This window comes from Delphinapterus leucas, chromosome 14 (genome assembly GCF_059928025.1).
Source record: "Delphinapterus leucas isolate spDelLeu-1000000601 "Yukka" chromosome 14, BTC_Dleu_Yukka2, whole genome shotgun sequence".
Taxonomy (NCBI): Eukaryota; Metazoa; Chordata; class Mammalia; order Artiodactyla; family Monodontidae; genus Delphinapterus; species Delphinapterus leucas.
The window spans coordinates 65,709,614-65,736,102 of NC_143142.1; the positions used below are offsets into that span (position 1 = coordinate 65,709,614).

The 26,489-nt window shown below is 48.7% G+C and overlaps 1 long non-coding RNA gene across 1 annotated transcript in view; it reads left to right on the forward strand.

The window, feature by feature from the left end:
- Positions 1-1,786: 1,786 nt before the first annotated feature.
- LOC149747638 (uncharacterized) overlaps positions 1,787-26,489 on the forward strand; it is an 87,886-nt gene continuing 63,183 nt past the window's right edge. Inside the window, exons 1-2 of the long non-coding RNA XR_016387635.1 lie at positions 1,787-10,412; positions 11,898-12,123. This is a non-coding gene — a long non-coding RNA (uncharacterized LOC149747638). The remainder of the gene's footprint in view (positions 10,413-11,897; positions 12,124-26,489) is intronic.

Here is a 26,489-nt window from a genome sequence, read left to right on the forward strand (position 1 = left end):
TGCGAGGTACAGTGAGAAAACCAGAAAAGGGCCCTCACCCGACCATGCTGTGATTTGGACGTCCAGCCTTCAGAACCTTGAGAAATAAATGTCTGTCATTTATAAGCTATCCAGTCTCTGGCACTGCATTATAGCAGTCCAGATGGACTAAGACAGGTATTGTCGGGAGAGTCCCAGGAATCTGATGGTTGGTGGGTAGCTGCACAACCACGCCCATGGACATGTGTCTCCACAGAGCCTCACATTTTGGCCACCATGAGCTGGTAGCCTGAGAGCATCATTTCATCAGTCTGGGTTTGAAGTCAGTCTCTTCTGAGGCAAACAAGTAGCTATTTCATAGGCCATATCAGATGCGTACCCAGGGATGACTACCTGCCCTGGAAGACAGTTGCCCAGGGACTCTAAGCCTGTCACCCTACGATGCCTCCTCTGACTTGAACTAGCCTGTGTCCCAAAGATGAGGGCCCTCTTATTTAGAAAAAGAAAAGAAAAATAGAAACCATCAGAAGCAGCCTCTTCCCCTTCCTGGTCACCAAACTTTCCTTTATTTGTTTGCACCCTTTGATCCTTCTCTGGATCACAGTGGAAGTTGTGTCTGTGATCTCCTCTTGTCCACCTCCTACACCATCACCCCCAATTTCACAACGTACTGATCTCCTTAAACGTCTCCTCTCTCCCAGGTCTTTATCCCTTCTCCCTGGGCTAGTCTGCCTTCCACCTGCATTTAACACAATCAAGTCTCATTCATTCAAAAAAATAAAAGCCTCCCTCCTGTCTTCACATGCCCTGCCACTCTGTTTCTCACACCGTCTGGAAGGTGTTTTCTATACTTGCCCTCTCCACCACTTTCCCCCCTCGTGTTCACGCCTGAACTCACTGCTTTCTGGCTTGTCCATCTACCACTGGGCCAAGACTGCTCTCAGTGTGGTACCAAAGGCCCGTCTGTAGAGCCAGTGTGACTTTTCTCGGCAGATTTGATTCTTTTGACCTCTTTTTTCCTAACAAGAGAAAACCCCCCACTCTTTCCTTAAATCCCCTGACACCACACACGTTCCTGCTTTTCCTGGGTCTCCAGTTTCTCCTGCTCTGTCTCCTCTCACCAGTTTCTGTTCTTGTGTCCTGAGCTTTCTTCTCTTTCTCTCTTTTTACACTCACCCTCACCTATTTCATCCAGTTATATAAGGCAAAATCCACCACCTGTCTCAGATTCCGGCCTAGGCAGATTTCCTGAGCTCTGCTTTGATGTCTCTGGACACCCACAGTGAGTACGTGAGCCGTCTCCCTCCCTGTGCTTCAGTGAGCAACATGGTTAGTAACTCTGTTAGTCAGAAACCTGGCTTTGTGAGTAAGGCGTGGGGTGAATGGTGAGTACATGAACATTTCCCTTGAGCCCACAGTTTCTCCCACCACCCCAGGAAAGCAGATTCTGGAAGGAGAGAGAGAAGGTGGGGAAGGAGAGGAAGAAGGAGACGGAGAGAGAGAGAGGCATGAGATAGCGTATGATCTCTTTTCTAAGGCTGAGCATCTGTGACATGTTTTATCCATGTTTACAGCACGTTAATGGTGAACAGTTGTCAATGCAGGATTCTGGCAGATTCTTCATCAGAGGACACTTCAGAGAATGCCCTTGAGGATGAACCCAAACAAGAAAATAGTCCTGATCTTTTCTTGAGCTTAGGTCTGGGTCAGGTGCCTCAGCAGAGCATTGATCCAAAAGCTGAAGTCCCCAGACAAGAAGAAGTGACTAGGAGAGGGCCGGTGGAGGGGGGGGGGCGGGGAGGGAGGAAAGGCTGGACATGCAGACGGTGCCACCATCCTGACATTACAACCAGGGAGGGCCTGCTGAGCACTGGTGAAGGAGTCTGGTGTCACTGGAGGGAAGAAGGGATACCCACCATCTCCCAGGGACTCAGCTTCAGGCAAACAGACCCTGGAGGCCTGGGAGGGTGGGGGGCCCATTATGGGAGGAAGAGGCCGCAGGGAGACTCCAAAGATGATACGAGCCAGCCCTCTTCACCTCCAGTGGGGAGACCAGAGGCCAAGGGTGTGCCTGAGCCTTCAGTGGGGCTTGACCATCCAGCTTTTGGTGGAGAGGTTCTCGTACCTCCTCACAGGCTCTGAGCAAAAAGCCCAGCATCTCCTTGCTGTTCTTGGTTTTGAACAGCCTGGATAGCTCCTTGGAAGACTGGCTCATGATCTCTACTCTTCTGGTTCATTCTTTTTTTTTTATTTTAATTTTTATTTATTTTTGGCTGTGTTGGGTCTTCATTGCTGTGTGCAGGCTTTCTCTAGTTGCGGCGAGCGGGGGCTACTCTTCGTTGTGGTGTGGGACCTTCTCATTGTGGTGGCTTCCCTTGTTACAGAGCACAGGCTCTAGGCACGCGGGCTTCAGTAGTTGTGGCGCGTGGGCTCAGTAGTTGTGGCTCATGGGCTCTAGAGTGCAGGCTCAGTAGTTGTGGCGCACGGGCTTAGCTGCTCCACAGCATGTGGGATCTTCCCGGACCAGGGCTCAAACCTGTGTCCCCTGCATTAGCAGGCGGATTCTTAACCACTGTGTCACCAGGGAAATCCCTTCTAGTTCATTCTGTCTCATTCTGCTTTTCCCTTGACATTCTTCTAACTGCGTAATTCTTCTACTCCAGTTCTAATCTGTATCGGGCCTCCTAATCTCTCAAGAGACAGATATCTGTCATAAGGTTTGGCTTTAAGGAGGTTTTCTTTGGGAATTCCCTGGCGGTCCAGTTGTTAGGACTCTGTGCTTCCACTGCGGGGGACACAGGTTCGATTCCTGGTCAGAGAACTAAGATCCCACAAGACGTGTGGTACGGCAAAAAAAAAAAAAAAAAAAAAAAGAAGGTTTTCTTCAACATTTTTCTCTTTTACAATATTCCTGTAACAGCAGCACTCTTGTAAGAACCCTTTCATCGTGTCGCTCCCCACACCCAAAGTGTTTGGAAGCTTCTCCAATCTGGTGGACCCATTCTAAACTTCACACTCAGGTGTCTGACACTCTCCACGGTCACCTTCCCCCATTTCCACCTTGTCTGCAGCCCATAGTTGCCCTGCTCCAGCTGCTCACCTTCCCACCTTCTTCAGTGTGTGTGTCACACACACACACAATCACTCATACTCATGCTCTTCTTGTCTGGAATGTTTTCCTTGGGATCTCGTCCCGACTTTTCCACCGTCAGGCTGTACTGCCTGGACCAGGTCCTGTCCCATTTCAGAACCTCAGTTTCCCCGTCCGTAAAACCGAGGGGTTGGTCTAGGTGAGGTTCACTGGGGCCCCTTTCAGTGTTGAGGTTCTTTAACTTGGTGACGAGTTGGAAAGTCACTGGAGGACAGGGACTCTGTTCCATATACACCTTTGTGTTCCTGACAGAAGCCACGTAGAAACTGCAGTCTAGGTCAGTGTTGATTTTGTTATTGTAACAGTCTGGCCCATCGTAGGGATTAAAGATCTCCCTGCTGGGCTGGTTGTGGGCATGTGTGGGTGTTTTTGTCTCTTGGACTGTGCATTTGTCAATAGGATGTGCGCATATAAAGAGGGATTTATTTTAAGGAGTTGGCTCATGTGATCGCAGAGACGGGGGAGTCCAAAATCTGCAGGGCAGGCCAGCAGGCTGGCAACCCAAGGAAGAGTTCAAGTTCAAAGGCAGCCTGCCAGTAGAATTCCTTCCCCTGCCTTAGACTTTGTTTCTGTAATCCCCAATTTCACAACCTTTCCCACAAATTTCCATCAGCTATCAGGCCTGATTGTGTGGGTGAGAGTGACTGCTTCTGTGGTATTGCCTCCCGGGCCAGAACGTAACTCATTCATTTCAGGAATTTTCTTTTCTCTGCTTAAAAGCCTCCCTGTGTGTGACTCAGACCCAGGAAAACTCATGAGTGAGTGAGACGTCATTGGTAAATTGCAAGGGTTCAGCACCAGCCACGTGGAATCAACACTCTTTTTTCTGTGACCTTATATATACCTTAGGTCGAAAAAAAAGTAGAAAAAAAAAAAAGATAAACTGTCTTTTCTTCTCAGGCATTTTGCCCAGAAGATGGGTCTAACCTTGATTTTCCAAATCACTTTGCAGCCTGTTGTTCAGGGAAACAGAAGCTCCAAAGAAAATAGGATAATGGTTTAGTGACCCTGGGCTCATCTTGAACAAGCCAGTGGGTGATGGGTTTCCACATTACCTTTGGCTGGTAAGGTTGGTTGGCAAACATGTTAAACAGGGAGAAGAATAGCATTCAAGTCCATCATCAAATATCCGTAATAGATGATTTTGTGAAAACAAACAACAAAGTGCTACAAAAGAGGTCCTATAGGATAACGGAAATCAACGCATCCCAGGTGATCACCTGCAGTGGCTGAGTGTGCCATCAGGATACTCAGGCTGCAAGGTGCTTCTCTGGGAGTAGATCTGGCTCTCCCATTCCATGTGCTGGCTCCGGGGTCTGTCTTTGGAGGTCTGCCTGTGGCCTTGAACAAGAGTAGCATCATTTTTCAAGGAACCCACATGGATCCGGCAACTCTAAACTCAGGAAGGGGAATGTGGCATGAGAATCCCAGGGGAGCTTGTTGAACACACGCATACCCCAATTTCCCCACCCCACGTGGCTCTGACTTGGTGGGACTGCAGCGGGACCCCAAGAATCTGCACGTTCGCTGAGCTGGCCAGGTGATTCTGCCATCCAACCAGGTACGGGAACCGCAGTCCTAACCAGTGTGGAGTGACTGGGGATGGAGCCCTGGCTTCCAGGTTGGCCCCTTTCTCTTCCCTCTGTCTCTGGGCCTCAGCAGTACGCCATGTGTGTGGGCGTGCTCTCAAGAGCATGCGGTTATCAGACGCTCTGGGTGTTTGACCCACCCTCCCCGCAATGAAAGACATCCTCACACACCCCTGCCTCCCCAGTTCTGAGGATTTATTAAATTCTATGTCTCTGGCTAGAGTGGGAGAGAAAGATCCCCTGCACACACACCTGGGCGTATGAAATCTTCTTCTTTTTTGCCTGCCCATCCTCCCGTGGTCCTGGGGGACATTGTGGAGCAGAAGGAGGAAATACGCCCCAGGGGTGGGGCGTTCTCTGACCTCGATGCCTACCCTCTGACTAACAGTTTTGATGTCAGTAGGTACCCATAAAATGGGCTGTGTAAAATTCCTCTTGAAAGAAAGGGGTCGAGTTAGCTGAGAGGTGCGTCAGCAAGTTCCAGTCCATGGCAACTGCCTTCTCCTTCGAGTCTGTTCCTTTCCCTGGGAAAGGCATGAGTAATAAAAGGAATGGAATTGGCAAACTCTGCTCACTGTTATCGGTGATGGGACTGCATACACTGGCGGGCAAGAGGCCTGAGGCCAGAGGGGAAGGGTCTGGGGGAGGGCACTGCTAGGAAACCTCATGTGGGCATTTCTGCTCCTTGGGGAGCCCCAGAATGACTCCTTGACACCCAGGCTCACCCCACCACACTCGGTCCACTTGGCTGTAGGTCAGATGCTGCCACCTCCCCTTCACTCATGTTCTTGTCTCTGAGCCTCTCCTCTGCCCAGAAGACAAGCACCCTATGTCTTTCTGTCAGAGGGTCTCTCTGCCCTAACCACAGTGAAGGACACAGGAGCACGATGGCACCCAGGGGTCACACATAGGCTGTTCCATGCTTGGCCCCCGGCTCCTGACTTACTTCTGAGACAATAGGTGGAAGCCCCATGGACAGAGCTCATCAACGACCCCCTACCCCAACCCTTGGGCCCTCTGTGTACAAAGATGTGACAGCTCACACTTCACCTGTCTTTCTAGATCTTCTTTCTTGCCTGTCTGGTCTTCGCCTGGCTTGTTTTGTTTTGTTTTGTTTTACGGTACACTGGCCTCTCACTGTTGCGGCCTCTCCCGTTGCGGAGCACAGGCTCCGGATGCGCAGCCTCAGCGGCCATGGCTCACGGGCCCAGCCACTCCGTGGCATGTGGGATCCTCCAGGACTGGGGCACAAACCCGCGTCCCCTGCATCGGCAGGCGGACTCTCAACCACTGCACCACCAGGGAAGCCCCTCCTGGCTTTTTGAGCCTCCTCTATGCCTCCCCTTCGGATGGATAGTGCATGTGTGAGAGCTGCCTTGCATTCCCAAGGTGTTTCCTCTCAGATGAACCCCCTGAGTTAGCTATCCATCCACCACCCCACCCCCAATCTTGTCCCTTGTCCTCGCCCCATCTTTGGCTCTTTCTTACCTGGGTGGGGGAGCAGACATGGACAGGTGGAGTCTGGCTGGGGAAGAGGGAGTAGGGGCACACTTTCATGCCTCCCTTGGACACCCAGCCTCCCCGCTGCCTCCATTCAACAGCCCTATTTTCTGCATCCTTCACATGCTCTCTGATTAGGACAGCCTAGACTGGTTGCTTTCTGCACCTGGCCATTCTTAGCCCTTATATACTGTGTGCATTAACGGAAACAAAGCTTCGTGTGGGCACATTCTAGCATCCCAGTTAGATCAAAGAGACATCTTTGATGTCTGCTCCCAGCAGCCACTAGTGCCCTGCACGCTGGTGGAAATCCAACTGTTCTGGCAACTGACTCCTCCTGGTGAAATATTCCTGGTTTCCCTGTGCTCTGGGAGGCATGGGAAGCAGAGTTTCCACCAGCAGCTTCGTTGTGACGACAGCCAATGGAAAGAAGGGCTCTCTTGTTGGGAAGAATTCTAGGCGTGTAAAGAAAACAGAGCTCTGAATAAAGCAACGCCTATATTCATTCATTTGTCCTTTCACATTCACTGATTCCCAGTAGACCTACTAAGTGCCAATTCTAGGTAATGCATAGTCCCTGGGAGCCTACCATCTTGTTGGGGAGATAACACTTGAAACAATGAGACAACATGGCAAATCAGCATGTGACTAAATGTCCCAGATATTTGGTTTGAGTCACGAATTGAGGAGGTCAGAGAAAAAGCATGGTAGGGTTGCAGGGGAATGAGTAGGCACTCTACGGGGGAGAGTGGTCCCCCAGGCCATGGAAGGAAGGGCAGAGTTTAGACATGTAGAAGAGAATGTGGAAGACCTTCTCGGCAGAAGAAATGAGCAAAAACGTGGTGTTTTGCAGCAAGCAGGGGTGTTCTGGGGCAGTGGAAGGAGCTGGAGAGAATGGATGCTGGATCCATGCTGCTTCCGTGGACATAGCAGGCGTGTGGGCCCACACTGGCCATTCCAGGCCTCGTCTGGGAATCGTTTTGGTAACCAAGAGTGCATAAAAGAAGTTTGCCGGGGCTGCCTTCACCTCTCCCAGGCCCTACCAGCAGGCACAGCCAGGACCAGAGACCTCATCCAGGCCATTCTTGTCTCGCTCCAGGAGCAGAGGTAGCAAAGTGGCTGGAAAGGCAAAGCTCTTTGATTTCCAAGGCCTTCCGATCCAGCCAGGTGGAGGGCAGCCAGGGAGCAGCAGCTGGTGGCAGCCTGCCTTACTGCCATAGATAGCAGGCAGCTACTCAAGGGAACAATTGGGCAGAAAGGGCGGTGGTGGATCAGGGAACACGGGCGAGTGGAATTCTGAACAAGGTCAAAGTCCGGTTTGGTACAGTGCTTGATTACCAATTTAAATCTCGTCTTTCCTCCCAGGGCGGCTGCCACCCCTGCAGAAGAGGCCAGGGCTGCCACAAGGGAAACTTGCATTGAAAGATTCCAAGCGCCGGGCACCCTGGCAGGGCTGCAGCCTGGCCTGCACGTTCATCCCAACACCCGGAGGTCACATGCTGAGCACGCTCTGATTTTGCCCATGTCTGGATGCCCACTCGCTTGGGGGGGGGGAAGAAAGACCCCAAAATCTTCTCACTCCTTCCAGTCTGGGAGAGGGTCCTGGAGTGTGCAGAATGGAAGCAGTGAGGTCTGGAAGCCGGTGATCATATGTTTTTCTTAACTGGGGCTGGAAGGAAGTCCTAAGGGAATGGCAGTCAATGGGTAGCAGGGATATTAAAGGGGCTGAACTGGAATAAGGCTGGGGGTGGGGGCGGGGGAGACGTGGAACGGGGCTGATGGAATGAGACAAGAATCTGGGTCACAGTGAGCGTCAGCAGGTGGATTCTACAACAGTGGTGGACTGATTTATTCTGGGCACACGATTCAATCTGAAAGAAGGCTCCTCTTCATACCTCTCTCCTTGGGGCAGTTGGTTCTCAATCTTTTTCTTCGTCTGGGGAGCTTTAGGAAATATTAATACATGATCACTAATGCCCCAGAGATTCTGCTGTAGCAAATCCGTAGCTTCTCTCCTTCCCCATCAATCCCATGACCTCTGCCTCCATCCCCACCACCCTAAAGGAAAGGGATAGAAAAGCTCTCTTCACTTCCATATGCTAAAACCCCATGGGGTTGGTCTTTCTATGACCCCTTTACCATCAAATCAGCACACACTTATTGCATCCCTTGGTGTTGGTGAAAACTTAGGCACACAGCTTAAAGTTGAGGGTTGGTGCTTGCTTTCAGCTGGACACAACTGTCCGTGAGAAGAGGGAGGACATGCTGCAATGGGTTTGTGACGTCAGGGTTCGTGGAGACAATGATCTTCTCACAAGGAGATTTGCTTGTCGGCATCCTCAAAGGCAAAGCCTGTCCCAATCCGGCTGCGTGTTGGGCTGCGACATTAGATGTAGGTTACCCAACACCCTGTGCCCGGGAGCCTCACGTGCGCGCATGTGCGCGCACACACACACACACACACACACACACACACTCCTACCTGCCGGAGGAGGTAAATGTACATTCTGTGTATCCTGCATCCAAGTTGATGGCCCAGCAGGCTTGGCTGGCCCAGACCACATCTGAGCACTCCTGGGACTCAGGGGCACCCTGAGGTTTTGCTGTAAGCCTCAGGGCTTCCTCCCCCTCCCCTTTCAGCTGGCGATGGGGGGCAGAGGCTGATGTGACAGGGACTCCCTGCTGTCTGAGTGGGAGGAACAAGGAAGGCTGGAGCTCAGCTCTTCCAGAGCACGTGGGCCCTCCAGGCCTCCGGGTCAGGCTGGAGAGGCTGAGGGCTCCCGTGGGCTCTGGTGAGTGTCCGGGCCTGGCAGGCGCCCCGGGAGAGAAGTAACTCGGGGATGGGCACTAGCTAAGTGGGCCACAGATGATCTTTGCTGGGCACATTCCTGCTCGGCCCCATCTACCACTCACTTTGGAGGTGGCAGGAGCTTGGTGGGCACAGTAGGACCTCACAGCAGATCAGAAATCCTCACTAACTCCGGGTTCCCACAGTCCAAAGTCTAGAGTGCAGAACACTCTGTCATCTGCGCCCAGCTGTCCTGTCCAGCCTCGTCTGCCTCTCTGCCCTCACTTGGATCCTCTGCCCACTCTCTGCCCACCTCCCCTACCCTCCGGCCCTGCCCCCAGCTCACCTGGGTGTTCCACAGGCCATCAGTCCCAGGTGCCGATCTTGCCACAGGTGTACCCGCTTCCTCCTCAGACACCTATCACATCCTACCAGCCCACCCAGGTCCAGCTCTGGGAGACCTTCCTCAGCCGGAGGTGATTTCTATGCATTTCCTAGGGATGGTGCACTGTACCATTCATCTCTGCATCCCTAACACTTAGCCCGGTATGAGGATTAAACACAGTAAGATTTAGCCAAGGAAACAAGTGCACGGACCATCTATGTCAGGAATCGGGCACTCCACCTTCTGAGTGTTTTTCTTCGTGGACGCACATTATCAAGCTAACTTATGAGCTCACAGAAAGCGCTGACCCTGCATTTCTCACCTTTCCATACCTCACAGCATACAGCCCGGAACCTTGTACGTGGAGGTGTTCAGTGACAGATGTGTTTTGATAATGAGGAGGACAGACACTAAAAGTGAGTTCTTTCCACTCTCTAATTGGGACCATATACTCCAGCCAAGCCCATTTCTTCACTGTCTGTCGCCCACTCCCTGCTCACCTGGGCTGTCACACCTGTGCTCACCCCAACCCCTACCTGTTGTTCTCAAGGTGAGATTGAACCCCACCTCATCCATAATACCTGCCTCTAAATCTCATATAACTGGGAAGACTCTCAGTTCGCCAACTCACGTATGCAGGTAATAGCATAGTTCTTTACTTTCTGCAAAACTATTTGTGACGGTGAATTATATGTGTCAACTTGACTGGGCTAAGGGACGCTCAGAGAGCTGGTAAAATATTATTTCTGGGTGTGTCTGAGGTGGTGCTGGAAGAGATCAGCATTTGAATCAATAGGTCAAGTAAAGATGATGCCCCTTGCCAATTTGGGTGGCACCATTGAATCCACTGAGGGCTTGAATAGAACGGAAAGGTGGAGGAAACATGAGTTCACTCTCTCTGCTTGAATAGACACTCCTGGGTCTTTGGGCTTCATATCTGAACTGAATTGCACAACCAGCTTTCTCATTTCTCCAGCTTACAGACGGCAAATCCCGGGACTTCTTGGCCTCCACAATTGTGTAAGCCAATTCCTATAATAAATCTTTATCTACTTATCTATCTATCTATCTATCATCTATCTATTTATCTATCTATCTGTCTCCTACTGGTTATGTTTTTCTGGGGAACCCTGACCAAACGCAACTTAATGTTGACTTCACATCCCTGTCCTACTGGGATGTCAGGAAATTCAACCGAAATCTTTCTCTGGTCACTACCTGATCCGCCACTGGATTGGGTAAAGTGTCTAGGCCCCCTTGCCGTGGGTCTATATTGATCACAGGGGAGAAGCCCCTACCCCAGGTGTGGTCTCTGCAGGTTTTTCGTCTTGCTAATCACCTTTGGGTCATGGGCTTCTATGGTGATCCCAGAGCCCAGGATACCCCAAACCACTATTCCTTCTTAGGGTCTCTCATTATGGGGTGCCTTTAGTGAGCAGGTTGCAAGTTCCAATTGATCTTGTGACCCATAGACCACACCCCACCCCTGGTTTTAGTCTAAGAAATATCCCTCTCCTCAAACTCTATTCTCTTCAATTGATCTGTATATTTTCCCTGTCTCCAATACCACGTATGTGTATTTTTAATTTTAATAAACATTTTTATAGTATATTGCTAGATTGTTTTCCAGTCTGCCCAGTTTATTTTTTTCAACAACAGTGTGCGAGAGTGTCCTTTTTCTGCGTCTTTACTAGCAAAGAATATTATCATACTTTATTTTTTGCCAGTCTCCTGGGTTAGAAGTGATTTCTTGGTGTTACTTCAATTTTAATTATTTTCTCTTGATTAGTTCTCTTTATTATATGGGGGAAGTGGGAGGTGGAAGGAAAGGGCAGAGGGGAAACGAGCTAACATAATCCTGCTACAATTCAGAATTTCAGCTAGGTAATTCTTTTTCTATGTTAAAAAATTAATATACAATGTACCCTTTTAACCATTTTAAGTGTACATTCAGCATATACTAAGGACATTCATAATGTCATGCAAACATCACCACTATCCATTTCCAGAACATTTTCATCATCCAGAATAGAGACTCTGCACCAATTAAATAATATCTTCCCCACCCTCTCCCCAGTCCCTGATACCCTCTACTCCACTTTCTGTAAACAGCGCAGGTATAACAGTGGGATTTGGGCAGGCTGAGAAATACGACCCTCAGCTGGTCATTGTGGAGCAGTGGGAACGCCCATTTTTGCTTAGCATCTCTCTGAGTCTCCCTTTCCTCACCTGAAATGTAGAAATAATGATACCAGCCCTGCCTAAATCGTTTTTATACTGAGAATTGAAAAATGACACAAATACATTTATAGCCAAACATACGCGTCTTTTTAGGTTTATACCCCCCAAATTGTGAATACATTGATGCTAAGTAAAAGTTGTACCTTATACGCCCTAGGAAAGTTGCCTCTTCAAAGAAGTTCCATCATTAATTCTTTTGTTAAGTGGAGGACTGTCGGCAATGTGCTTTGAACATCCAGCTTTGAATACTTGTTTCTTTCTTAGGACCAGCTGTGTAGAGCACTGACCGGCTGACTTTAGGAAGAGTGGATGGGCGACTGAGCTCGGAGAGTAACTGCTCAGACAGGGCAGGTTGGTGAGAAGCCCTGTGAGAGGCTGGAACTTGTCCTTTCGCTCTCCCCACCCTTCTTCTATAAACAGGATGAGTGGACCGGCCTTCCACCTGTCTGGGTGGAGACAGTGTGAAGCTTTGCCAAGATGAGGAGCCAAGGTAAGGGAAGGCACGTTTTCTGGAGGCTCTGTGCCTTGTGAGCCCTTCTAATGGGCTCTAGAAATTTCCTGGGGAAGCTCAATCTTTGTGATCACACAGCTTAAGCACACTTCTCCTGCACATCTGGGGACCACGGGGCCAACTTGGAGGAGCTGGGAAGACATGTGGGGTACATGCTGGTTAAGCCTGGGTTTGCTTTTTCTTCCCTGGAGATTTGTCTCCTCCCGCTCCCCCCCTGTTCTTCCCCAAGACCCTGGTTCACAGGGGAGAGCTGGGAACAAGCAAGGAGAAGCAAGCCCCAGACACCAAGGTGGTGGGCAGGGCCGCCAGATGAAATGAGGCAGCATCCCTTGAAGCAGTCGCTCACTCGCTTGGGCCCTGCCAGCCAGACCCCTCGGCCAGCCTAATTTGGCTGTGGTTCCCGTCAGTCACATTGCTCCCGTGTCTGGGCTGGAGCTGTGCTGGTGGGTGCAGTCAGCTTCCCTTGCTGAGCCTGGGCCTGGAAAATGTCAGCCCGTGACCTACTGTACATAAACAGCCAGCCACTCCTGGGCTGAGGACAGTTTTCCACTCACCTTGCTCCAGATTTCCGGGGCCTGTGTCTGTGTGTGTTTATGTCTCAGCCTTGTGAGTGAAGCCTCCTTCCTGAGAAAGCCTGTCCCTGGGGGCCAGAACCTGTGACCACCTACTCCCCGCAAGATGAGGGGCTGGACAGTCACACCTGGGCCCTTCAGAACATTCCAACCCTTTTTAAGGAGGCAGCCAGGATCTGTCCCCTTGGGCTAGATCAGTGCTGGGCGGGCGCCAATACTATGGGCCCAGTGATGATGTGCTTCAAAGGGCGGTAGAATCGTCCTGTCCAAATACATTTGCCCTCCCCCGCGTTGCTTAGATTTCTACCAAAATGTGACTCCGATCACAGTTAGTTACAGTAACAGTAATGACGATGCTTCTTGTTTGAACTGTGCTTTCCAGGTTTCATTAGCTCTTTCAGTCTCCATGTCAGCTTCACAGTAGGTGGGCCAGGAATTGTTTCTACTGTTTCACAGATGGGGGCACGGGGAGGGTCAAGGAGAGGAAGCAGGCTCAGACTGGAATCAGTTGGCCTCAGTCTGTCACTGTCGTCGTCAAGGAGAACAAGTGACTCCTTCCTTGAACTTAGTTTCCTGATTTAAATGTATTTTGTAATTTATGAAAGTCTTTTCAGTTAAATATGACATAGTTAAAGGAAGACCTTTATGTACTGATATGAAGGGTCTCCAAGATAAGGTGCTAAGTACAAAGAGTAACATGTGGAATATGGGTGCAATCTACTGCTATTTGAGTTTTTTGAAAAATGACCACATATATCCACACGCATGTTTGACTGTGTGCATCACCATCACTAGGGGGATATACAGAGCATGCTGTTGGCAGGGGTGGAGGGTGGCAGGAGGGAGCAAGTTAGGGGTGGGTGGGAAGCTGACTTTCTATTTCTTTGTACCTTTTAATTTTCTGCCGTGTATAAACAAAATTTTTAAAGGAAAATATCTTATGTTGGAAGTCTTAAGGTTTTCTTTTGGAGCAGATGGGATGATGTAAGTGATATAAGACACTTTATGTGCATAAAGGGATTATTATTATTATATCTAAGGGGGTTCCTTAGAAACTATTACCACTATTAGACTTGACAACATTGTGTATTGGACATCTATGGGTTTAGGAATTGAGTAGACATGAGTTAAATTTGCCCTCTGGTTTTCTCATTTAAAAAGTTAGGGGAGGGCTTCCCTGGTGGCGCAGTGGTTGAGAGTCCGCCTACCGATGCAGGGGACACGGGTTCGTGCCCCGGTCCAGGAAGATCCCACATGCCGCGGAGCGGCTGGGCCCGTGAGCCATGGCCGCTGAGCCTGCGTGTCCGGAGCCTGTGCTCCGCAACGGGAGAGGCCACAACAGTGAGAGGCCCACGTACGGCAAAAAAAAAAAGTTAGGGGAGAGACGGGGAATCACATGAGTTATGAGAAATAAAATGAGAACGTGAAAAACCAGGTGCAACATACAGCATGCCGTTCTCCCTTCCCATGACCTGTGCCAGCCAGAGTCTGGGGAAATGCAAAACTGTTCTGTGTTTCAGGTAAGTTTTGATATCAAAGAAGGTCTTAGGGCAGTGCTACCCAAAAGAAATATAATGCAAGTCACATATGTAATTTTAGGTTTGAAAAAACTACAAAGAAACAGGTGACATTAATCTTAATAATGTATTTTAATTAACCTGCATTTAATTGAATTAATATTAAATCAAATTTAATATTAATATATTAAATATATTAATATATTAATTATTTTAATTTAATATTAATATAATTTAATTAAAATAATATATTTCAATTAACCTGCATTTAACCTGCATCTGCATTTAATTAATTTAATATATATTTAATTAATATATTTAATTAATTAATTAATAATTACATATATTGAAATGTAATTTTCGCATGTAATCAATATACAATTATTCCTGGGATATTTTACATTTATTTTCCCAGTGAGTCTTTGAAATCCACATGTAATTTACACTTACTGCACATCTCCATTCCAACCAGCCCCATCTCAGGTGATCAATATTAGCCCACATGGGTCTGACAGCTGCCTTTTGGAGACAGCAGATGGAGGGTGTGGGCTCTTTGCCAGAGATGACTGGACAGAAGGCTCCAGATTACCCAGGGGTGTGGGGCTGGAGGAGGGTGATGGAAGTGAAACCAGGGTTGCCCAGTCCAGGCTGTGATGAGGTAACAGAAGCACAGAACATGCTTGAGTAAATAAATAGGGAGATTTACCGTTTGCCCTGTGAGGCTGTCCTCCCATCACCCCAAGAAAGGTCAAGTACTTTCACTGTAGCAAACTGGAAAGGGAAGTGGACAGGAGGCGAGGACGGGGACAGGAAAAGCGCTGGGCACTGTCTGTTTGTGTGACTGCCCATTGTCCGCTCCCCTGGCCTCTCATCCCTCCTCCTTAGTCTTTGTCGTGAGCTCTTCGTCTGCCCGAGCCCCTAATGTTGGTGCTCCTCTGGTCTGTTCTGAGCCTCTGTTTCCCCCCACACTACACATGACTCTCCTCCCATAGTGCCAGGTCCTTCCATGGGCTCACTCTCCAGCCTTGAGAGCTCCCCTGAGCTTGAGCCTCCTGCATCGAGTCCAGAGTCTCCTTAGCATCTCTGCTTGGGTCTCCTATCTCCTTCCTTCCCACCTTGCCACGTGCCCTCATTCAGTTCCCTTACTCAGAAACCTGAGAACACAATGTGGCTCCTTTCCTTCTCCCTACTTCCAAATCACCACCACACCTTGTCAGTTCTGTCTCCCAAATACCTATTGACTGTCAAGAGGTACATCTCACTGAATTACTGTAAAGCATCCGACTTTGTTCTTCTCTATCTGCCCTCCATCCCGCAGGCAGCATATCTTTTGAAAGCTTACATTCTAAAACGTCTCCCCCTCTCACCAGTGTCCCTGGATGAAGTCTGTGTGTGTCCCCAGCCTACCTCTGGGAATCTCATCTCTCTCCACTTCCACCCTTGCCCTCTGTGGTGGGTTGAATCATGACCCCCAAATTCCCATCCCAGGGAACCTCAGCGTGTGACTTTATTTGGAGCTAGGGTCTTTGCCAATGTAATTAAAGATGGAGATGAGGTCATTCTGGGTTAGGTGGGCCCTAAATCCAATGATAAGTGTCCTCATGGGAAGAAGAGACACAGAGAGAAGAGGCAGAGTTTGGAGTCATGTAGCTACAAACATCAAGGATTGCCGGGACCCCACAGAAGCTAGGAAGAAGCAAGGAAGGATTCTCCCCGAGAGCCTTCAGAGGAGAGTTTGGCTCTGATGATACCTTGATTTGGACTTATAGCTGGCAGAACTGTGAGAGGATACATTTCTGTCATTTTAATCCACCATGTTTATGGTAGTTTGTTATGGCAGCCCTAGGAAACCAAAGCACGACTTCTGTTTCAGCTGTAACGCGGTTACTTGGATTTCCTTGTACTCACCTTTCCTTCAGGGCTGCTCTGACTCCCTTCCCCTTCAGCCTGACTCATGGGAACCTCCTGATGTGTGTTCTCAGATGGGTTACTTGTGTCCCTTCTGTGTCCCCAGAGCACACGGCTCTCTGCGTACTAACTGCCTCTCTACTTGCCTGAATCCCTTCTCTACTGGGAGCCCTGAGACAGGGGCATCTTAGGGACACAAACGTTCTCCCCTCACGCTCAGATAATGCCTAGTCTGCAGCAGATTCTGAGCAAGCATTTGTGGGAGGACTGAAGGTCAGTTCCTCTGTCAGGCATTATTCTCTGTGGGTATCATTTCCAGTTACCTTTGCAAAAGCCTTGTGAGTTAGATAGTATTAGTATTTATTCTCTATTCAAGACATGGAAACCAAGGCTAAGGGCCTCCAGGGGCTGACCTGAGGGGCATCAAAGTCTATTTACAGGCCTTGTAGCCTACAGGAGTTTGGAAACTTATTTTGGGCTCTACACGGCCTGGCTGTCAAAGCTGTATTTTTCACTGTCCAAAGTCCAAAACTCAGACTTTGCCGAGGACCGTGCTTTTGACATCAAGTGGGAAACGGCAGTGGTCATTGCTGGGGGTGGACTGGGGCAGAGCGAGGCCGAGGGAGGAACGCCAGCCTGGGACCCCAACACTAGGAGACATGCATGGGCAAGTGCTTGGGCGCCTGTCCTCCCCAGGCACGCGGTTGCTACGGGGAGGAACTGAGCTCCAAGTTAGGAAGACTTAGGGGAATCCAGGCCTCCCTGCTAGCGGCTTTGTGACCCAGAAAAGTCCTTTCATCTCTCAGGCCATTGTCGGCCTTCTTCACCCCTTCCAGACTAACTGAAATGGAATTTCTAGAGGAGGGTCCACGTCTGTTTTTAAGGGTCCCCTAGGAGATTCTAGTGCTCGGGAGGGGTTGAGAATCAGTGGACGGACAAGGGCACCTCGGAGTCTTGAGTGCTTAGATAGAAGGGAACCCGCAAGGGGATAGAGGGTGAAGATGGGGAAGCTGCGGGAGATGAAAGGCAAACCTGACTGAGCTGTAATTGTGCCCTGAGTTGGGGGTGGGGAGAGGGGCTGTCACAGCTTCTAGAAGGAGAACATTCTCAGGGACTTGCCCCCTGGGCCTCTGTAAACCATTGCACCTACCCAGCCCCCTTCACCCCCCTCTCCAAGAGGAGCCCTTTCGCAGCTCCTCTCTCTCACCCAGCCCTCACCTTGGCCCTAGGGGGCTCCAGGCTCACCCGACACTGGGCCCTGGTTTCTGCTCACCTGTCTCTCCCTGGAGGCTGAACTCCTTCAGCCTGAGTCTACACCTTACCCTAATTGTTCCACCCATGAGCGTCCTGTCTCTTGTGCATGTTTTCTGCCCTGGAGAGCTGGGTTAGAGTCCTACAGTGCAAAGAGCGTGGGCTTTGGAGGCCGCACGTCTGCAAGAATTGTCACTTATTGGCAACATAACTCTGAGCAAATGATTAACCTCCCTGCCCAGCCTCCATTTCCTTGTCCATAAAACGGGAATAACAATACCTTCCTCTTAGGGCTGTTGTGAAGATAAGATGAGGCAATGTGTAGAATGTCCTTGGCGTATAGTAGGTGATCAATAAACTCATGTTGATTAACCAAGCCACTGGATAATCACTGGCATAGTCATAACTAAGATCAGGGAGCACTTGTTTATTTTCTCTTTTAGTACAGTCAGCCTGTGGGGTTTTATTAGCCTCATTTTGCAGATATGGCAAACGAGGTTCAGACAAGTTATCAAGTCCTCAAGGCCCACTCCTTCTAAGAGGCACGTCTGGGGCTGCCCTGAGGACAGAGTCCCGTAGATCCTCCACTTTCTCTACTCCATTGCTCCTTGGATGGATATGACAGGCTGTTTTGGCTCTGCTCTTGCACTGAGAGCACGGTCTGTGGTTCAATAGGCCCCCTCCAGAGTCTTTTTGACAGAACTCAAGCTTGGCAAGCTTGGCCGATGCCTCCATCTGCCGGGCAGCTGGGAAGGCTCTGTCATGTTTGGCTGCATGCTCTGGTCCTTTGCAAAGGTACAGGGCTGTGTTATGTTTTGGTGTGTTCTCCTGTGTGGAGGGCATGTGCAGCCCTCCAGCTGATGTCCCGGGGTGTGGCTGGGGCCAGGCCCACACCCTGTCTCTTCTCCCTCTTGGTCCTTTCCACGACTGGCATCAGGGCTGCCAGCGTGGTCTGGAACATCCTTTTTTTTTTGCAGCAGTGCACATAGTCACATTGGCTTAGTGCAGGAGTGGCGAACAGGAGGGAGGCCAAGGAGGGGGAATGATGGGGTTGGGACTTTTCTGACACAAGGAGACTGGAGCCACATGTGCTTCTGCTGGGACTGGTCTGAGGCCCCATTGGTGGGAGGCCAAATGGAGGATCCAATTCAGAGTCTGGGAAAGATTGCAGTGGGGCCTCCAGGGCAGGAGGCAGGGCTGGTGCTGGGGTCTTGGCCTCCCTTCCCTGCAGGCCCTGGTGAGAAGCATGTGGAGTTGCCAAGCTGCCATGTCCAGGCTGGGGCCTGGCTTCCTGGGTCGGGAATTTAGTGACACCCTTTCACCATTCCCTGACCTGCCTCCCCAGGTTTTGGTCATAGCTGCAGAAATGATCTGATGTGGGTTTTTTTTTTCCTTCAGATTTTCTTTAAACCTAATTGATGGCTCTACCTTGGCAACCCCACCAATGTCACCCACCTCTTTTTCCCCCACACGCCCCAGCTGTGTTCTTAGGAAAGCGGGTGCCCCAGCTCTGTTCTTACGAGCCTTAAAGTTGCTGACACACTTAACAGAGTGTCGGCCCAGAGCTGTGTGAATGATTAGCTCCCAGTGTGATAAACCCCAGGTGTGTGAAGCCAGGGAACCCAGAGGTGTTTGAAATGACTATCTAAGAACCAGGCCACATTCTTCACTATAAATTTTATCTGCACAGATAAAGTTAGAGTGTTTTTAAAGCACCTTTATCTCAGTCATCTCTTCTGTTCTCGTCCCATTCGTTTTCCCAGGGCTGTCTTGTTTATTCTTTTTTTTCTTTGCATTTTTAATTGATTTTTACTGTAATAAAATATACATAATACAAAATTTATAATTTTAGCTGTTTTAAGTGCATGGTTTTGTGGCATGAGGAACATTCACATTGTTGCATCACCATCACTACCAGCCATCTCCAGAACATTTTTAAAGATTGATGTATAGTTGATTTACAATGTCGTGTTAGTCTCAGGTGTACAGCAAAGTGATTCAGTTATATAGATATATATATATATATATATTCTTTTTCAGATTCTTTACAATTATAGGTTGTTACAAGATATTGATTCAGAACATTTTAAAAAACTGAGGTATAGTTGATGTATAATATTATATAAGTTACAGGTGTACAATATAGTGGTTCACAATTTTTAAAGGTTGTACTCCATTTATAGTTATTATAAAATATTGATTATATTCTCTGTGTTGTACAATATGTCTTTTAGCTTATTTTATACATAATTATTTGTACCTCTTAATCCCCTACCCCTATGTTGCCCCTCCCTGCTTCCCTCTCCCTACTGGTAACCACTAGTTTGTTTTCTCTGTCAGTTTGCTTCTTTTTTGTTATATTCACTAGTAGTATTTTTTAGATTCCACACGTAAGTGATATCACACAGTATTTGTCTTTCTCTGACTTATTTCACTTGGCATGGTGCCCTCCAAGTCCATCCATGTTGCTGTAAATGGAAACATTTTGTTCTTTTTTATGGCTGAGTAGTATTCCAGTGTGTGTGTGTGTGTCTGTGTGTATATACACACACATTATATATATATATATATATACGTATATATATAAATGTGTATATATATATATACATATATATATACACATCTACTTTACCCATTCATCTGTTGATGGACGTCTGAGTTGCTTCCATATCTTGGCAATTGTAAATAATGCTGCTATGAACATTGGGGTGTATGTACCTTTTCAATTATGTTTTTGTTTTTTTCAGGTATATACTCAGAGTGGAATTGCTGGGTCATATGGTAGTTCTATTTTTAGTTTTTTGAGGAACCTCCATACTATTTTCCACAGTGGCTGCACCAATGTACATCCCTACCAAAGTGCACGAGGGCTCCCTTTTCTCAGTGTCTTCACCAACATTTGTTATTTGTGCTCTTTTTGATGATAGCCATTCTGACAGGTGTGAGGTGATATCTCATTGCGGTTTTGATTTGCATTTCCCTGATAATTAGTGATGTTGAGGTTCTTTTCATGTGCCTGTTGGCCATCTGCATTTCCTCTTTGGGAAAATGTGTATTCAGTTCTTCTGCCCGTTTTTAAATTGGGTTGTTTGGTTTTCTGATGTTGAGTTGTATGAGCTATTTATATATTTTGGATATCAACCCCTTGTTAGTCATATCATTTGCAAATATTTTCTCGCATTCAGTAGGTTGTCTTCTTATTTTGTTGATGGTTTCCTCTGCAATGCAAAAGCTTTTAAGCTTAATTAGGTCCCACTCTTTTTAAAAAATATTTATATATTTATTTATTTATTTGGCTGTGCTGGGTCTTAGTTGCGGCACACAGGATCTTCACTGCAGCATGCAGGATCTTCGTTACGGCATGCAGGATCTTCAGTTGTGACATGTGAACTCAGTTGCGGCATGTGGGATCTAGTTCCCTTACCAGGGGTCAACCCTGGGCCCCCTGCTTTGGGAGTGCAGAGTCTTAGCCACTGGACTACCAGAGAAGTCCTCCATTTGTTTATTTTTACTTTTATTTCCTTTGCTTTAGGAGAAGGATCCAAAAAAATATTGCTACAATTTATGTCAAAGAGTGTTGCATCTGCAGAACATTTTTATCTTCCCAAAGGGAAATTCTACATCCATTAAACAATAACTCCACATTCCCCCCTTCCCCCCAGCCCCAGGCAACTACCATTCCACTTTCTATCTCTATGAATTTGACAACTCCAGGTACCTTATATAAGTGAAATTATACAGTATTTTTCCTTTTTGTCTCATCAGCTCTTCCTGTTGGTTTTAGTTACGTTTATTCAGTCCTGGTCTCATCCAATATCTATTAGTCGCCTACAGAAATAACCCCAGCTGCTGTTCACTGGGCACCAGCTTGTGCCAGGCTGGGTACTGAAAGCTCCCCCATGTGTTATCCTTTAATCCTCAGCACCACCCTGGGCAGGAGGTCTTAGTGTTAAGCCCATTTCAGAGATGATGGGCATGAGGCCCAGAGCTGTGGCACAGCTGGGGATGGTGGGCTGCAGGTGGAACCCTGGTGGTCCGACTCCCACTTCCTCCTCTCCAGCCAGGTCCTGGATTCTGGGCAGGAAGCTGAGCCGTCTAGCCCGGTGCCTGCTTCATGGCATCCTGACTGTTTCATAGGACCCTGATTGACCTGACCCCCTTCTTTTCCAAAAATGCTGTTCCTGCGTGTTTCAGTGGGGACAGCATCCCAGTCCCTCCCATCACTTCCCGGAGTCAGGAAAGGGGAGATCTTTTTTTAACATCTTTATTGGAGTATAATAATTGCTTTACAATGGTGTGTTAGTTTCTGCTTTATAACAAAGTGAATCAGCTATACGTATACATATATCCCCAGATCTCCTCCCTCTTGCGTCTCCCTCCCACCGTCCCTATCCCACCCCTCTAGGTGGTCACAAAACACCGAGCTGATCTCCCTGTGCTATGAGGCTGCTTCCCACTAGCTATCTATTTTACATGTGGTAGTGTGTATATGTCCATGCCACTCTTTCACTCCATCCCAGCTTCCCCTTCCTTGAGTCCCTCCTCCAACCATCTATCTTGCTCCTGGGATGTTTTCTCCTCAGTGACTTGCAAATTGAAAACTGCCCCCCACCCCACCCCCCAACCCCCTCCCCACCCCAGACTTGCTTCTTTCCTGTGGCCTGAATTAATGTGGTAGCCCCTGAACTGGCCTGGCTGCTCCCAGCTGACACCCTTCCAGTCCGCCCTGATGAGGAAGCCAGGAGCAGCTGGGTCCACAGTCACCCAAGGGAGCCCCACTCATACGGGCTTCAGGCAGAGTGCAGTCTCGCTCCTGGGCGGAGGCCGAGCCTTGACTGCGTGGAGTCCAAGAAGCGAATCATCATTTTATTCCCTTGCCTGATATCGTGCTGTGGCTCCTCAGAGCAAAAGGCCACAGTTCTCTGCCTGCCTTTGCAAAATCATCTACTGATGCTCGCACCTCATCCCTGACATCTCAGCCAACCCAACTCTCTGCAGCTCCCAATGCCTGTTGCCTTACTCATCCTGTTCCTTCTTTCTGGAATGTTCCTGTTCTTGGCTTGTTGAGTTCCCATGAAGCCTCCAAGACTAACTGACTCACAAGTGAGGATTCCTCCATTCTGAATTAATCACCTTTTCTGGACCTTCACTGCCTGTCCTTTGTTTAACAGTGAATTCCACGTTGTATCATCTTTATATCCTGGTGCCCAGCAAAGGAGTTGGCACACAGTGGTACTCTAAGGACTCCAACCCATGGGGTCCATCCTTGTGGACTCCAAGCAAACATACAGCCCTCCCCTGTGACCCTAGTCAGCTCCCCTCTGACTGCCTAAAATAAGTGCATCATTTCCTTCATTCTAAGACTCACCCTTAAAAAATATTTTAAAGAACCTTAATTAAGATGTGTCTTATAACCTATGTGTAAATTTTTAATATGACAGTGCTCCCTGGCAATAACTTGCTATTAGCTTGATGGCATTTCTTCTAATTCGTGTCATCTTAGAATCAAGGAAATATTTTAGCTCAAACTTTACCTTTTCCTCAAGCTCTCAACCCACTATTTCCAAGTCATTTTAGCAGAATTTGCATCATCTTATTTCTCAGACAAAAAGAGGGCTTTCAGAGGCTCCTTCAGGGACTTCCCTGATGGCACAATGGTTAAGAATCCGCCTGCCAATGCAGGAGACATGGGTTCGAGTCCTGATCCGGTAAGATCCCACATGCCGTGGAGCAACTAAGCCCATGCGCCACAACTACTGAGCCTGTGCTCTAGAGCCCGTGAGCCACAACTACTGAGCCCGCGTGCCACAACTACTGAAGCCCGCGTGCCTAGAGCCCGTGCTCTGCAACAAGAGAAGACACCGCAATGAGAAGCCCACGCACTGCAACCAAGAGTAGCCCCTGCTCGCCACAACTAGAGAAAAGCCCACGTGCAGCAACGAAGACCCAAAACAGCCAAAAATAAATAAATAAATTTATTTTAAAAAACTCCTTCAATTTCTTGCCATACCTGCACCCCCATTCTCTGCACCCCACAGCTTCTTCACTCCTTCACGGCTCTAAGTGGATCAGATTCAAATCCTGGCTCTGGCCACTTACCTGCAATGAGACTGTGGGCAAGATGGAATGTCCTTATCTGAAATATGTGAGTGAATAGTATCTACCTTAGAGATGCCAAGAAATTAAATAAAACAATCCATGTAGTTTCCAGGATCAGGTCATTAGGTGTATTCATTTCCTGTTGTTGTAGTAGACAATTTCCATAAGCTTGATGGCTTAAAACAACACACATTTATTGTCTTATGGTTCTGTAGGTTAGAAATCTGACATCGGGCTCCCTGAGCTAAGATTAGGGTGTCAGCAGGGCTGTGTTCCTTCCTGGAGCCTGTAGGGGAGAATCTGTGCACTTGCTTTTTCCAGCTGCTAGAAGCTGCCTGCATTCCTTGGCTCACGGCCCCTTCCTCCAGTAACCTAATCATGGAAGTGACATTCCTTCATTTTTGCTGTATTCTATTGATAAGAAGGGGGTCTCTAGGTCCATCCCACACCCAAGACCCCACCTGAGCTCTGCCAATGTTTGCTGAGTGGACTGATTGCAGAAAAAGGCCCTCGAGACTTCCCTGGCGGTCCAGTGGTTGAGACTTCCCTGGCGGTCCAGTGGTTAAGACTCTGTGCTTCCACTGCAGGGGGCGCGGGCTGGATCCCTGGTCAGGGAACTAAGATCCTACATGCCACGTGGCGTGGGAAGAAAAAAGAAAAAGGTCCTCGAGTGAGAACCTTAGCAAGGAAGAACAGTGCCTCTAAGATTCTCATGTGAAGTATGATTATCCAATGAAAACTCATATCTGATCTGGGCTCTTGCCCTGAAATACGAACGATGTCAAAAGTAAACGCATCTAAGGCAGTGGAAATATTTTGCCGTGTTGATGGGAACCAATGCCTGAAAAAAGGCATAAAACCTTTATCCACATGAGATAAAGAATAGAGTTGACTCTAAGATCATAATCTGGTCCTAATACATGAATCTGCTAATGATTTTCCTTGCTATAGGCTTGCCCGAAAAATTAGGTGTGCCGTAAACCTTTTTCCCTACCATGTGACACTTTGCTTCTATCTTCATGTCTCTTTCAGCTTCAGGAAGTAGGTTAAAAGTAGAGGAATCAGGTCAGAAAGAAAGAGTGTGAGGTGTCAGCTAGAAAGTGAAGGGTGTGTTTGCAGGAGAGCTTCACTAGCAGGAATTTCTACCTGAGGCCCCTCCTCTTCCCCCACAGGTGTGGGCCACGCTCCAGGGGAGCCTGAGAGATGGCACCTTAATCCAGGAGAGCTGTGTCCTGAGAAGCGGGAGGGAGGGTGCCTGGGTGTGCGGTTTCCTGGAGCCCAGGTGCGCAGACACTTTCACTTGGATGACTCATTAGCCCAGGTGGGGCTGGGGCAGCCCGCAGCCAAGGTTCACTTCCTTCCGGAGAAATGTGCTTGCCCGGGGCTCACAGGCCTCCCTGAGACTGATAGGCAAAGTCGATTACATAGGGCTCTTTAAGAAGACAAACAATCTACCCTTTACACAAACACTCAAGCAAACCAAACCTGGGGCTTCTTTTTTTTTTTAAAACCAAAACATTCTGTTTTTGGGGGTTTTTTAAAATTTTATTTATTGATTGATTTTTGGCTGCGTTGGGTCTTCATTGCTGCATGCAAGCGGGGGCTACACTTCGTTGTGGTGCGCGGGCTTCTTATTGTTGTGGCTTCTCTTGTTGCAGAGCACGGGCTCTAGGCGCACGGGCTCTAGGCGCGTGAGCTTCAGTAGTTGCAGAACATGGGCTCAGTAGTTGTGGCTCGCAAGCTCTAGAGCGCAGGCTCAGTGGTTGTGGCGCACGGCCTTAGTTGCTCCGCGGCATGTGGGATCTTCCCGCACCAGGGCTCAAACCTGTGTTCCCTGCATTGGCAGGAGGATTCTTCTTTTTTGCGGTACGCGGGTCTCTCACTGTTGTGGCCTCTCCCGTTGCGGAGCACAGGCTCTGGACGCGCAGGCTCAGCGGCCATGGCTCACGGGCCCAGCCACTCTGTGGCATGTGGGATCTTCCCGGACCGGGGCACGAACCTGTGTCCCCTGCATTGGCAGGCGGACTCTCAACCACTGCGCCACCAGGGAAGTCCCAACCTGGGGCTTCTAATTGTCCCCCTGGCCTGGATCCAAGGCAGCAGTTTGGGCTTATCTTTTTCTTGGATTAATCTGGAATAACTCCCCCTATATCTCCTCTTACCCTCAATCCCCCAACATGCTCTAGAAGCTAGAGCCCCACCACTACTCCCACCAGTACTCCCCCCACCACTACTGGATGAGTCTTTGCTGTGGGGCTGTTTGTGCCTTGTAAGTTGTTGAGCAGCACCCCTGACCACTACTCCCTAGATGTCCACGCCACTAGCACCTCCTGAGTTGTGATAACTAAAAACATCTGTCGACATTGCCAAATGTCTCCTGGGGAACAAAACCACCCCAACCGAGAATCACTGATCTCCTTAAAGCCTTTAATGCCATGTGTCAACGTCTCAGAGTTCAAACTAGTGGCCTGATTTTGATTAAAGATCAATTCAGAGTGAGGAAACGGCAACAGGGTCTAGCAAACTGTGTCGAGCAGAGCAAGATGAGACCAGCTCTACAGTGAACTAGTCCTACAGGCTAGGGCAGGTTAGCTGTCCTTCCGGAACCTTCAACGTGCTAACCCCCAACAGCAAAATAGTAGTCTTTTCCTAACCATGTAGGTGAAGCTAAGGGCCATAAAATACCAGCCAGAGCTGGGAGCTCTTTGGAGAAATTTGCATGACGATAAGACCAGTGTTACGCATTTTTACTATCCTTTTGCTGGAACCACCATTGGGTCAAGCTGTTGGCCTAGAGATTTATGGAGACTTATATAGGCGGATCTCCATGAGAAACCTGATTTCAAATATTCTGTCCCACAGTCCCCATGTACCTTTGAAATATCCCAGGAATCCCACAGTTGTGTTTCTCAGCCTGCCTCTCACCCCCTGGGGAGTGGGAAGCAAGGGGAGAACTTTGGTTGGACCTCGTGAGCTTTTGGTCACTTTCCTCATGAGG